Source organism: Panthera tigris, chromosome C1 (genome assembly GCF_018350195.1).
Source record: "Panthera tigris isolate Pti1 chromosome C1, P.tigris_Pti1_mat1.1, whole genome shotgun sequence".
Lineage (NCBI taxonomy): Eukaryota > Metazoa > Chordata > Mammalia > Carnivora > Felidae > Panthera > Panthera tigris.
In genome coordinates, this window is record NC_056667.1 from 39,857,903 (window position 1) to 39,872,691 (window position 14,789).

Sequence of the window (14,789 nt, forward strand, 5' to 3'; positions counted from 1 at the left end):
CCCTCCCTTTAATCTGGCATCTTTATTTTGTAAGTCCTCTGACCTCTCTGAGTCTCTATTTCTTCATCTAGAAAAAAAGTGGGGGATGATAAAACAATTTAGAGGACTGTTATGAGGATTAACAAGGTGCATGGTACCCTGTAGCTGAGAAAATGCCATGTATCCACCAAATAGGTTTATTTCCTCCTGTGCTCAGAGTTTGACTTCATTTCCCAGTTCCCATGAGGAACCATGAGACCGAACTCTGACCAATGGAATGTGGATAAAAGAGAAGAATATACCTTCAACCTTGGCCCTAAATCCACCATGCATCTTCCAGGTTTCTCTCACCCCTATCAGTGAGGCCCAAAGGGAACACTCCAAGAAAATAAATTTAGGAAAGAGCTCCTCTTGAGAGCCACCTGGCCAACCTCTGATTATGGCAGGTAAGAATAAACTTTTGTTGCTTAATCCACTGAGATTTGAAGGTCGTGTGTTTCAGCAGCAAGCATTAATACCTCAACTAGCACACACATAGAAAGTGCTTGATAAATGCTGGCCATTATTACTAATAATATGTTTATATCACTCTTCAGATTACAAGCACTTTTTATTTCTTCATGTAATTTGTCCACAGTGCCTTTGTGAATGGGGTATGGAGAAAAAAAAGTATTGTTCCATTTTATAAGTGAGGAATCAAACCAAGACCTACTGGTGAATGGAGGTCACATGACCAAGACCAAAACAATTATACTTGACTCAAGCCCCTCTTAACCTGCTTGACCCTGAACACTTGCTCTGCTGGGTCCCATAACCAACATCAGCCCCCCTGGGATCTGTCCAGACCAGAGGGTAACAGTAATCTTAGAGTCACTAAGTTAGTAATTCCACAAAAAGTTAGTAATTCCTGATAAGACTTGTGCATGGGCAGGCAGGCCAGATACCAGATACTAAAGTGAGATGTGGTGACATCATCATTGGCTCAGAAAACCACATGCCACCATGGAAAGAACTAGAAGATGTAGATTCTAGCTCTGGCTCTGCCACCATCTTGCTGAGTGACTTTGGGCAAGTCACTGTGCATCTCAGGACCATAGTTGTGCATCAAAATCTACAAGGTAGCATCAGAACTTAGGGGTTAGCCTTATCCGAGAGGTCAAGGACCCCATGATTGCAGGGTAGGCTGAGTGTCCCCCACCTCCAGGAGACTTTGGGAATCTCCTCAGAGGCCAGCTGAGAATGGGCCAGCTCCATCTCCCACCTCCACCCCAAGCAGCTGCACATGCTTCAAAACCCCAGTCAAAAGGCATCTGTCACCAAAACAAGTGGGCCGCCATTCCAGCAGGGAGCAAAAGCTGGGAACAAATGGTGTTTTGTCTAAACAATTGTTTCCAATAGCAATTCCCTTTCCAGAGTGGCCTTATTATTATTATTATGTTTGTTCACTAATTAGGTTGAGACACATAAATATTTCCAATGTACAGATAACAAATACCTCTATATGAGGGAATCAACTGCCCTCAGACTGCCATCCCCGGTGAATCACCATCTGCCAGGGCTGGGGGGTCCTTAGAACCAGAAACTGCAACATGAAATCCCAAGAGGGGAGGCACTTGATAAAGATCACATGTAGATCAGAGGCAGCGCCAAGATGATTCAAGTTATCTTGTTCCTGAGAGCAGTGTCTAACTAGTTACTAATATGAATATTGTCATATTGTCATTACCATTGTTATTTTAGAATATATCTAGGTTTGAACCCTGACTCTCCATTCATTAGCTGTGTACTCCTCTTCAAGTCTCAATTTTCTCTGCAAAATGGGTAAATAATTGCCATCATCTCAGGAAGATCAAATGAAAAAATATATATGTTAAGTGCCTGGCATTTAGTAAGCAACTGATCCTTCTTAATCAACATTTAAAAATAAGTGGGGATGGGGTGCCTGGGGGGCACAGTTGGTTAAGCGTCTAACTCTTGATCTCAGCTCAGGTCATCATCTCACAGTTTGTGAGTTCGAGCCCCGCATTCAGCTCTGCACTGATGGTGCAGAACCTGTTTGGGATTCTGTCTTTCCTTCTCTCTGCCCTTCTCTTGCTTGTTCTCTCTCTCTCTCTCAAAAACAAATAAAGAAAATTTTACAAAAATAAGTGGGAAACGCCCCAGAAGAAAAAACAGCCTTGTAGTTAAGAGAACAGATATACAGGGGAATTGTGAGGGTTTGAACTTGGCTCTACTATTTATTAGCTGCATGCCCTTAGGCAAGCTTCTAAGTGCTAGCAACTCTTCTTTCCAATTTTGCCTCACTCCTGTTCAGCTTTTAAAGAATTTTCACATCAACTCTCATTGTGGACTGGACGGTGTTTGGGGGTTGGGAGCAAAACTTATTTTACCCATTTCACAGAGGAGACAGAGAGGCCTAGATGCTTGCTCAGGTCACCCAGTCAGGAGGTGGCAGAGCTAGGATTTGAACTCAGGGTTCAGCTATGAGTCCTAAGCCCTTCCCTGTCTTCTAACAACAGCTGGCCCAAGCCATAGAACAGAGCAAAGACTGAGGCTCAGCCCCATTCCAGTTCTGTAATTCTGTGCCAATCACCCCCATCGGTGACAGTGGGTTGAGGGGAGCATGATCCGAGGAGGTGAATGAGAACAGATAATGCCGCACCACTAGCTTCTAAAGTGAGCAGGTGAAGGAGAGGGCAGTAATTTTAACTGGATTGATTTCACCTGTAGGGCCATTAACTTAATGTCTCCCACTTGGTTAGGAGCAAAGCCAAGACTGGTTTTGGGTTCTTGCAGCCTGCTGCCTCTGCTGCTGGGGAGGGTAAAGAGAAGAGAGGAGTCACCCTCAGATGTGGCCAGACTGGCTGGGGCAAGGGTGAGACAAGAAAGGAGGCACTCATGCTCAGGATTGTGAGCATGACTCTCTCAACTTTGTACTCTAGGCACCTCACTGCTGAGAAAAGTCCACAGACTGAGGATCAGGAGCCTTGAGTTCAAGTCCTGACTCTGCCACTTACCAGACAATTAAATTAAGCAAATGGTTTTACCACTCCCCAGAACTAGGGGTGTGCATCCCTATGTTGAAGGGTTGAAGGGTGACCGAAAGGTGCTGAGCTGAGTGGATGGCAGCCCTTAGTGACCACCTACTCTGCAAACAGGGAGACCTGCTCTCCACTCCAAGGTCAAGGCAGGCTGAGCTCACCATCCTCCCCTTTACCCACCCCCTTCCATAGCCCAGCCTGTGTTTTACACTTAGTGCAGCCTCCGAACAAAAAGGGAGGCTCCACCCGCCTAGCCTTCACTGTAGGTCACTAAAACCCTCCCCTTCTCACCCTTGACTATTCCCATCTTCTGCCTCTACTTCTCTAACCACCAAGCTCCTCCTTGCACTTCCACAGGACACACATGGCACCATCTTGCCACTAAACAATTTTCTGCCTGTTAGCCTTGGATCTCCAGCAATAAGAGTATTATAGACTGAATTATGTTCCTCTACAATGTATATGCTGAAGCCCCAGGCCCCAGTGTGACTGTATTTGGAGACAGGACCTTTGAGGAGGTAATTGGGTTAAATGAGATCCTAAGGGTGGGACCTTAATCTAAAAGGACAGGTGTCCTTACAGAAGAAGAGATACCAGGAGTGTTCAAGCACACAGAAAAGGTCACATGAGGACACAGCAAGAAGCAGGCCATCTGCAAGCCAGGAAACGTGGCCTCACCAGAAACCAACACTGCTGGCACCTTGGCCTTGGACTTGCAGCCTCCAGAACTGTGAGAAAATAAATGTCTGTTGTTTAAGTCATCCACTCTTTGTATTTTGTGGCAGCTCCTACAGACTAATATAGAGGGTCTGTGTCACATTTCATTTGTGACCTTGGGTGGTCACTTCCTTTCTCCAAGACTATTTCTACAGCTGATAAAAGGAGTCAGGTCTGCTGAGAGAAACTCAGGAATGTCCTTGTAGAGACGGTGATGGCCAAAATTGAGTAGATGCTGGCAGGAGACACGAAATCCAGCATAGGGAGGGTGCCCAGCAATGTCAAAGAGGCTTGAAACAGCCCATCCTGAACTTCCAGGATCTGAAGGAGTCATGTGTGATCAAGCTGAAGTGGGCAGAGCAGGACATGGAGTCACTGCTAAGCCACACAAAGGGCTGTGTCCTTTCTGCTGAGGGCAGAAGGAAGCCACTGAAGAGTCTTGAGCAGGACAGTGGCATGAGTTGCATCTTAGAAGGATTGCTCAGATGGTATGTGGAACCTGCTTTGGAAATGTAGGAAGGAGACTGATGTCAACTCCCTGACATAGGGTGATGGTCTCAAACAGTACAGCAGGAGGAGGGTCAGTGTGGGTGATAGCAGGAGAACAGATGGACCAGATGTGGTGCTTGTCTGGATGCAGGGGGAGAGAGAAGAATGCTGCACCCATTCTCCACTTGGCAGCTACTGCATGGGGCTGGCCAAGGGTGGAGAGGAGCCTGTGGATATGGAGGTGCTTTTCCACATTGTAGGAGGGGCTGTTGTCCACCCCAGTAACCAGCAAAATGCTAGGTACATGACGTGTGTTCAGTAAATACTAACTCAATAAATAAATGTAAAGAAACAAAATGGTTATCATTTTGGCCACACCCTTGGTCTAAAATGGCAATCATAACTCCCCGTCGTGAAACTGGCAATCCCCCAAATTACCTCTTTGACCCCCCTGGACAGCCACATCCTATCAGGACCAGAACCAGAACTCAGATTTTCCTAGTTAGGGATCATGAACTATGAGACAGCTATGCTGTCACACTCCAAATTTCACTTAATCCCTGCAATGACCATTGTAGGTGGAAAGATCAGCCCCATTTTAGAGATGAAGAAACTGGGGCTCAGTGGGATTCAGCAAATGGCCCAAAACCACCTGAGCCAGACTCCCTCAGTCCATCCTACAGCTTCTTGTTTCCCTGAAGGCTCTGAACTCTTCACCTTTGATCGAGAACAAGAACAAATTCCTGGAAATCATCTGCTACATCGTTTGGCTGGAAAATATTTCTTTGAAAAAATATCCTGTCATCTTCTCCTTTTTTCTTCATATTTCAGAGTCTTGGGCCACAGCTTTTAACTTAATCTGCTGGAAAATATGGCCTGGCCATGTACCCTGTCACTCTGATCTGAGGTACAGATCCCAACCACAAATGATTTCCGCTTCTCGTTAAGAACATTCATTCATCACATCCCATCCAGGGCCTAGTTGCTCCTCCCTGAGACATGTAATTAGAATAAAATTAGAAATTCAGAGTATCAGAATTTCCCATGGACTGCTTCCAAAGCCAAGGCCCAGAGAGGGGAAAGGACTGGCCCAGAATCACACAGCCACATAGTGGCAGAGCTGGATCTCAAACCTCTGTCTCCCAGCTCTGCATTCAGTTTTCTTCCCTCAGCTCTTGCACACGCTAAATGAAGTCAGAAACCAGCAGGTCCCTATGGGTCAATTAGCTGTCTCCTTTGAGATGAATTTTTGTGGTGTGATTACTGAGGTTCTGAGCTGCCCACCGAATTCCCCTTCTACTCACTTGCTTTTGAAAACAAGAACTATGTAGCAGAGCCACATGCTGATACCATCATATAAAAAGCTTGAAGAACAAGAAAAAGGTGAGCTTAAAGGGAGTTGGGACAGTTGAAAAAAAAGAGAAGAGACAAAGATTAAAGAAGCAAATGAACCCACATTTTGAAACATCTATCCTTGCCGGGCACTGTGCTAGATGAGGTGCATTCATTTCCTCATTTAATCCCCACATCAACCCTAACGGGGTAGAGACAATTAATATTCCCATTTTTTAAATAAGCAAATTGAGGCTGAGGGAGGCTAAAGTAACTTGTCCAAGGTCATGGTGCTGCCAATGGTAGAAGGGATCACAGTCTGACCTCAAGTACAGCACTAGATCTATTATGCCTGGCTCTCCTCATGCACAGGCTGTGTGCCCTTGAGTGGGTCTTATCTCTCTGTGGGCCTCAGTGGCCCCCTGTGTAAAATGAAACAAGTGTAGCTCCACCATTGGAGAGATCTATGGAAAAATAGGACAATAAGAGGAACAACCAGAAGAAGGCAAGGGAGCACAGAGCCACTCTGCCCAATGAGGCCATCAACAGAAAACTCTGTTAATCAGAGCAGAGGCAGGATTTGCACATTGTCATTACCATTCCCCATTCCACCTTCCACTTTAATCTGACTCAGATCTTCGTATATCGCTCTTTGGCTCCTTGGAATGTCCCCCCCCCACTGTGGGCGGGGCTTCTGATGGGCTTTGGAGGCCCTCACTGCCAGCCCAACAATGGATTCACACCCTCCTTTTCTGCCAGGGAGGCCAGGAAGGAGAAGGGAAGGGGCTGGGAAGCCTGAGTCTCTCCCACATGCCCTGTGAACAGGGCCAAGTCACCACCATGCCACGTAATACAATTTTAGTCATTCAAGTGTCTGTCCTGTGCGAGGCCCTGTACAGGGACAGAGAAATACAAAGGTACAAAGAACATTAACCTAATTGAGCCTCAGTTTCCTCATCTGGAAAGTAGGGACAAACCTCTTCATTTAATCCACATACAACCCTATGAAATAAATATAATTGTTTATCCTATGGAAGTTCTGCTCAGTTCATAAAAAATGCTCAGTAGACATAACTATTATATTACACAAAAACATAGTCCTGCCCTCAGAGATCTCCCAGAGCAGTGAGGAAGGCAGGTCTACATACCCAAGTAATAATATGTGCTACCATTCATTGAACAACTTCTCTTTTCCAAGCATTGCATCTATAGTATTTCTAACCTTCAAAAAATCCTACAAGTCCTAGAGTCCTTGCTTTTGGCACCCAAGGAGACTGAGGCTCCCAAAAAGGACAGGCAATTTGCTTCAAACCACCCCCTTAGGAATTTTACCCCAAGATTCCAACTGTCTCTTCTTGGCTCACTCTGTTTCAAAGCAGGCTTCAGTAAGCTCTGGAGTTGAGGTCTAGGCCAGGATCTGTATCATCCAGCACTAGCCCTTTTGGAGGACAGATATTAACAGCTGGAAGAAACCAAGCCAGAAGAAATCCCCAGGCCGCCCATTGGCAACTGACCCAGAATGCCTGGGCAACAGAGTACAAAGGTACAACATGCCAGGTACAAAGAGGGGGTGGGGGCGCCCAGAGAGAGTGCCCATGGAACCTTGTGGAGTTTTGAGAAGGAGCCATTTTAAGGGCCAGTCTTCCTCCCTGCATGACCTATGAGAGGAACTGGCAAGACCCAGAAGGAGGCTGGGGCTACAGCCCAGGTGGCAGAGGATGAAGCCTCACCTGATGGCTGTGGAGATGGAGAGGAGGGGATGCCCCATCAGCAGGCATCCACAGGACACCATCTGCATCCCCAACCCTGTGGGGAATACAAAAAATCCCTGCCCTCCTGGGGGCTTCACTTCCTCCGTGGGAGGAAGCCTAACCATGGGAGACAAAATTGAATTCTTCGTAACAACTCCATGAGGCAGAAGTTATCATCAACCCTGACTGTCAGATGAGGAAACAAGGCTCAGAGAGGGGATGCAATTTTCCCAGGTCAGTCTGTCCCTGCCCTGAGGCCTTCTAGTTCTTACTACTCTGAGTCATGTCCCTTGGCCCCTCCTTGTCCAGCTCCTCTAGCTTTCAGAGGAGGAGAGGGACACAGGGGCCTCCCTCACAGAGGCCTAGAGACAGGCTGTATGACATACACTTCTGAAGCTTTTTAAAAATTCAGATCCCCAGATCCTGTCCCTAAAGATTCTGATTTGGATGGTTTGGGCAGGGCCCAGGAATCTGAGTTTTAAAATAAATGCCAACTGCTTCCAATTTGCAGTGGTGGCTAAAAATGAGAGGACTTCCTTGAAATGTTCTTTGATCTCTATCCCAAGGCCCAGTGAGGAGTGTGGAAAAGTCACCACCACAGTATGAGCTGAGAGGGCTTCATATCTGTCACACAGGGTTTTTGCTAAAGTTGGTGAGAATTCAGATTTAATCATCATCTGGGTCACTAACTCCAAGAGATCGAGATTCTATTATACTGAGATTTTGCCCTGAGGTCTGGCAAAGCAAGGGATAGTGGTGGACTCTGCAGTTTCCTGCTAAGGAGTGAAGATGAGGCAGGCAGAACAGGCCTGGGGTAGTGAAAACAGCCTTTGCAATCTGTTACAACATTTGGCTAGCATCTAGCTCAGTGGCTAGCACAGCATAGATGTTCAATAAATACTTGTTAAGTGATAATGTATTTGTCAAGGTTACAGGTGTAAGAAACCCAGTTGAAACTAGTGTCCAGGTAAGGACACTAGGGTATCTCTCATTTCTGAGGCACAGCTGGGCCTTGGGAACCACAGGAGCCATGGGCTCAAATGCCACTGACCTCTCTCTGCATATCAGCATCATCCCATCCAACAAAGACCTGGCTTTCCCCCATATGGCATGAAATGTGATGACCTCCTCCTCCCAAACCTCACATCCCATAACTCCCAGTATCAGACAGGATCTAGGATTTTCCTTTGAAAAATCCTCAGGAAGCCCTCTGACTGGCCCAGCTGAGTTAGGGGTGCACCTCTTGTCAGGCGGGTGGAGTGACATAGCACTGACACTATTCCTTGAGCAGAAGGAATTGTTATGAGTCTGGTACTTACTCCTACTGGTGTCTATTGCCAAAAAAATTATATGAGTGCTTTCCACTGTACAGCATAGTCAATTGTTCATCTTCACGTTATGTTGTTTGGTCCTCAGAATAACCATGATTGGGGGCAATAGGAGAGAGACCTTCTCAAACAGGTTAAGAGGGGGCCCAAGGACACACAGCTAGGTTCCAGGGTGAGGGACTAGACCCCATGTATTCTGACTCTTATGCCACATATTTTTAAAAATAAAATAACAACCAAGGCGCCTGAGTGGCTCAGTAAGTTAAGCGTCAGACTCTTGAATTCAGCTCAGGTCATGATCTCATAGTTTGTGAGCTTGAGCCCCACATTGGGCTCTGCACTGACAATGTAGAGCCTTTTTGGGATTCTCTCTACCACCCCCTCTTCCCCTCACCTGCTCACACACTCCCTCTCTCTCTCAAAATAAATGAATTAACATTTAAAAAACAATAACAGGGGTGCGTGGGTGGCTCAGTCAATTAAGGGTCCAACTTTGGCTCAGGTCATGATCTCACAGTTACTGAGTTTGAGCCCTGCATCGGGCTCTGTGCTGACAGCTCGGAGCCTGGAGCCTGCTTCAGATTCTGTGTCTCCCTCTCTCTCTGTCCCTCCCTGTTTTTTCTCTCTCTCAAAAATAAATAAACATTTAAAAAAATTTTTTAAAAATGCCACCACCACCAATAATAGCTGTCATATATTAAGTGCCAGTTCCTTTACATAAATTATTACATTTAACTCCAACTACCCTGCAGGTATTATTTTCACTCCCATTTTATGGATGAGGAACTTGAAACCCAGAGTTCTTATGTGGTTTGCTCAAAATTGGCTTAGAAAGGACAAAGCCAGGATTGGATTCATGATGTCTCCAATTGGAAAATCTGAGCCCTTCTTCTTCCACATGCTGCTGAAAAGCCATAATACCAGCACCATGTAATTTGGGAAATGCTAAAAAGTTCCTCCGCTCTACTCCTCCCCCACTTGCCAGTTATAAGTGAATGGCATTCCTTTCAATTGACACTATAATTCTTGGAGCACTATAATTCTTGGATGTTCAAGTGCATCCATACCAGGGATAGAGATAACCACTCTAAGCCAGTGGTTTTCTAAGTGTGGTTGGTCCCTGAACAAGCATCACCTGGGAACTTATTAAAAATGCACATTCTAAGGCTCCACCCCAGACCTACAGTTATGGGTTGAATTGTGTCCCCCTCAAATTCGTATGTTGAAGTCCTAACTCCCAGTACTCAAAATGTGACTATATTCAGAAACAGGGTCTTTAAAGAGGTAATTAAGCTTAACTGAGGTCATTGAAGTAGGCCCTAATCTAATATGACTAGTGTCCTTAAAAGAAGAAAAGATTAGGATACAGACACACACAGAGCAAAGACCATGTTAAGCCACCAGAAGATAGTCATCTATAATCCAAGGAGAGAGGCCCTTAGAAGAAACCTACCAACCCTACAAATACCTTGATCTCAGAATTCTGGTCTCTAGGAGTGTAAGAAAATAAATTTCTGTGTCTAAGCCACCCCAGTCTGTAGTACTTTTTTATGCAGCCCTTGCAAGCTAATACACCTACTAAATCAGAAAGTTGGGGACCCAGCAGTCGTGTTCTAATAAGCCCACAAGGTGATTCTGAGTACACTAAAGTGTGACAACCACTGCTCTAAGCCATTGTCAGACATTGATACCTCTTTGTTGCTGGAATGTGTGAATATAAGCCTGACCTGGCTTCAGCTATAATTCTAGCCTAGTGGGACCAACCTGCTTGAGAGACTGCAGTCAAATACAGTGGGAAACAAAGATGAAACATGGCGTGGAAGAACAGACTGAGAGTGACAGCGAGCAGAGATGGGATGACATAGATGACAGTGTTCAAGTCCATAGAAGGCTACTCTAGGATAACCCAGGCCAGCTTACTCCCAAGTTTTGACAATTGAAAGTTACCTTTGTCAGTCTCGTGTCTGTAAATACAGTGTATACTCCCAACAGATTAGACATGGTTCATTTCCTATACATGCTCCAGGGCACTGGGCACCAGGATCATGGAATACAGGTGTCTTCTCATGGGGAAGCCACCCCTCCTCCCCATCCTCATGACCATGGCTAAGTGCTGGCCTCATCAACTCTTGTCTAGATCCCTGCAACAGCCCTAACTGGTCTTTTACACCTAACCTCTCCTCCTCTCCTTCCTACATCCCTCCACCTGACTTGTTTGGGGGCCTCAAAAGAGCCTCTGACTCATCCTCCTGTCCAATCCCATTCACCCTTCAGTCCAGCTCCAGTTTCCCCTCCTCCCCAGTGACTTTCTTTGTTCCCTGTGTCCCACACCCCAGACTCAGTGGACCTCTCCTCCCTCTGCACTGTTAGAGAGCTAACATTTACTGAGTATTCACTATGTGCCAGGCTCTGTGTAAGACTTTACAATCACTACCTCTTTGAAACTTACAACCATGGATGCTACCATGGATGAAACACAGAAGGCTAAGTGACTTGCCCAAGGCCACACAAAGTGGCAAAGTTAGAATTTCAACCCACAAAGACTGGCTCCAGAGTCATCACTCTTAATTGTGCCACAACACTGCCTCCACATGCTCTCATTTCTGTCTTTATACCAGGTAAGAATTTCTCCTATGGTAAGCTTTTTAAGTGTAAATTCAATATGATGTGATCTTTTAATTAGAGAGTGCAATTTGCACTGGGCAGATCAGATTGGAGAGAAAGAGTCTGCTACAGGGGAACTAGTGAAGGGGATGGTGGGGACTGGAGTTGGCAGTGTCCGATGTCTTTAGGATGCTTTAGCAGGGCTTGGCCCTTGGTTCTCCAGCAGTGTATGGTCAAGATGAATGGAAGGTGAGAGAAGTCTGCCCTAGTGACAGTGCTAGGGGGACAGAAAAAGAAAAGATGTTCCTCTTGAGCAAAAGCGTGCGGATGTCTAAGGCTGGATTTGCTCTGTGATGTTCAGGTTTTACAGCCATACACTTAGAGCTATAAAAGCACCTTTATTATTGCCATTCCTGAAGGAAAAATAACTTTGTTATGGCTAGTCTGAAACTATCCAGCCCTTAACCTCTTTTGCCCCATTGAAGCAATTGTCTCCATAATTCCATTTCTTATAACACAAGATTTTTTTAGGAATGCAACTTCTGCATCCTAATAGAACATAGCACACGACTGGTGTCTGGTAGGATGTCTGTGCCCCTTGACTGAGCACCCTGAGGGTGAGATCAGGTCAGCTCCATTGCCAGACTTCAGAGCACAGAGCAGGTGCCCAATAGCTGTCTGCTGTGTGCTGCCTCTGCCAATACCCACCATCCCACCACCCTGTATTTCTCCTCTCTGTCACTTCTTTTGGCAAATGTAATATCACCAGCTGGTCTGACCCACCCTGCCCTGTCTCCTTGCAAATGGCTTGGCTCATTTGCAAACCAGCATTGCCCAGAGCCCATATTCACATGAAACTACAACACACACACTCACACGCTGCCATCATTACCATTACAAAATTCTTAGCAGCCCAAAAAGACCTGGGTTCAAACTCCAGCTCTACTACTCCCCAGCTCAGAGATCTTGGGCAAGTTACACAGCTTCTCCAAGCCTCAGTTTTCTCATCTGCAAAATGGAGATAATAAAATACCTCATGCACATGGTTGTCATGAAGATTAAATGAGATAAGGTATAAAGACTGGCGTAGGACCTGACATATAGGCATTAAATGGATGAAGGTTGTTGTTTAGCACTGTTTCTTCCTCACAGAAGTTCTGGGAAAGCAGCAGAGATGGTCCTGGTATTAGTTTACAGAAGAAGAAACTGGGGCATAGGAAGCCTAGGTGTCACCTAAGCCTGTGAACTCTGGACCACACAGACCCCTCCAGCTCCCTTCCTGCTTCCATACCCAGTGGGCTCCAAAAGCCTGCTAGAGGAAGCAAACAGTTCCCTGAGGGGAGGGCAAGTGGCTTTTGTAGTGGCCTAGAGTTTAGATGAGCCAGATAAGTCTGAAGACTTTGGCCCTGGGAACTGAATCTACACTTGACCTCAACTTCTCTCACAAAGCCCAAGACCACATTAGCCATGGGATGCTGACCCCCTGCTCTGGCTACTCACGGTCCTGCACCAAGATGTGTGAGCACTGGGCTCTCTCTTCCACTCTACAGATCAGCAGGTATGTGACTTTGGGAAAGTCACTTTCCCTCTCTGAGCCTCCATTTCCTCACTCGTCTGTCTCCACAGATAATAACACCTGATCTGTAAAGTCATTCAAGGATCCAATAAACTATTGCATATGAAGTACCTAACCCAGGACACAAGACCTGGTCCACATGGTATGCTCAGTAAACAGAAGCTGTTTGACGATGATGATAATGGTGATGCTGGTGGTGATGATATAAAATCTCTCCTCAGCCGAATGGGACCAAGAACCCAGTGAGATTAAAGGCCCACTTGGATAAGCACTGGGCATGTTTATCCTGATGGGTCAGGGGACACTACTGATATTAGGGTGAATCCAAGCGCCACTGAATATTATTGTGCCCAAACCCTGTCCTGCCCTTACCTCTCTTCTTCAAGTCCCTGAGAGAAGAAAGAATGCAAACAATAATTAAAAAGAATGACTCAGTGGGGTGCCTGGGTGGCTCAGTCGGTTAAGCATCCGACTTCGGCTCAGGTCATGATCTCACAGTTTGTGGGTTCAAGCCCTGTGTCGGGCTCTGTGCTGACAGCTCACAGCCTGGAGCCTGCTTCAGATTCTGTGTCTCCTTCTCTCTGCCCCTCCCCTACTTGTGCTCTGTCTCTCTCTGTCTTTCAAAAATAATAAACTAAACTAAACTAAACTAAAATAAAATAAAAAAGAATGACTCAGTTACACTGATTTTTAAATGCGGCTAAGGCCCCAAACCCAATGCTGAGAACTAGGCTGGGCCATGGGGAGCGGTCCTTCAGCTGCATGAGCTGGAACCCCCTAGTCAGAACTGAAGCAGGCCACTGATTATTTCAGACTATGACCAAACCCAAGTCTCAGTGTGTAGTCCAGGGACCCTGAGACTTTCACGGAATCCATGAGGTCAAAACTATTTTTGTAATATATTTGAAAGGCTTTATATGATTTTTTCACTCTCATCTCACAAGTACACAGTGGAGTTTTTCAGAGCACATGATGTGAGATATCGTAACAGACTGAACCCAGAAGCAGGTATGAGAACTTAGCTGCCTTCTTTGAGGCCAGACATTAAAGAGATTTGCAAAAATGTAAACCATATCATTCTGGGGAGCCTGAGGGGCTCAGTAGTTGAGTATCCGACTTTGGCTCAGGTCAGGATCTCACAGTTCGTGGGTTTAAGCCCTGCATCAGGCTCTGTGCTAACAGCTCAGAGCCTGGAGCCTGCTTCAGATTCTGTGGCTCCCTCTCTCTCTGCCCCTCCCCTGTTTCCTCTTTGTCTATCTCTGTCTCTGTCTCTCTCTCAAAAATAAATCGACATTTAAAAAAAAGTTTTTTAAATTAACCATATCATTCTTCTCACTTAATTTGTCCCAGAAATTACAGTTATTTTTCATTTAAATGATATGATTTATGTGAAGATATAATGAGTTTGTTATGGCATTTGAAAATGAATTAATATATAAAATGGTTATTTAAAAACATTTTAATATAGTAAATATCTATAGCTATAACTCACATAAACAAAAGTTCTTTGGAATCTTGAAACTAAAATGTTTGATAACCACTGCCCTAGACAAACTTTTGCACACATGCACCAGGGACGTGATTATCTTTAGCAGAATATCTGTAATAGCAAAAACTGGAGGAACTCAAATGTCCACAAACAGGAGAATGGATACAATAAATTATGATATAGTCACACAATGCAATATTACAGATCATTGGAAATAAATGAATTATAACCTTAAAAAACAGAGGATAAAGGGACACCTGAGTGGCTTAGTCGGTTAAACATCCAGCTTCGGCTCAGGTCACGATCTGACGGTTTGTGAGTTCGAGCCCCACGTCAGGCTAACAGCTCAGAGCCTGGAGCCTGCTTTGGATTCTGTGTCTCCCTTTCTCTCTGCCCCTCCCCTGCTCATGCTCTGTCTCTCTTTCTCTCTCAAAAATAAATAAACATTTAAAAAAAATTTTTAAAAGGATATTTCTAAGATTT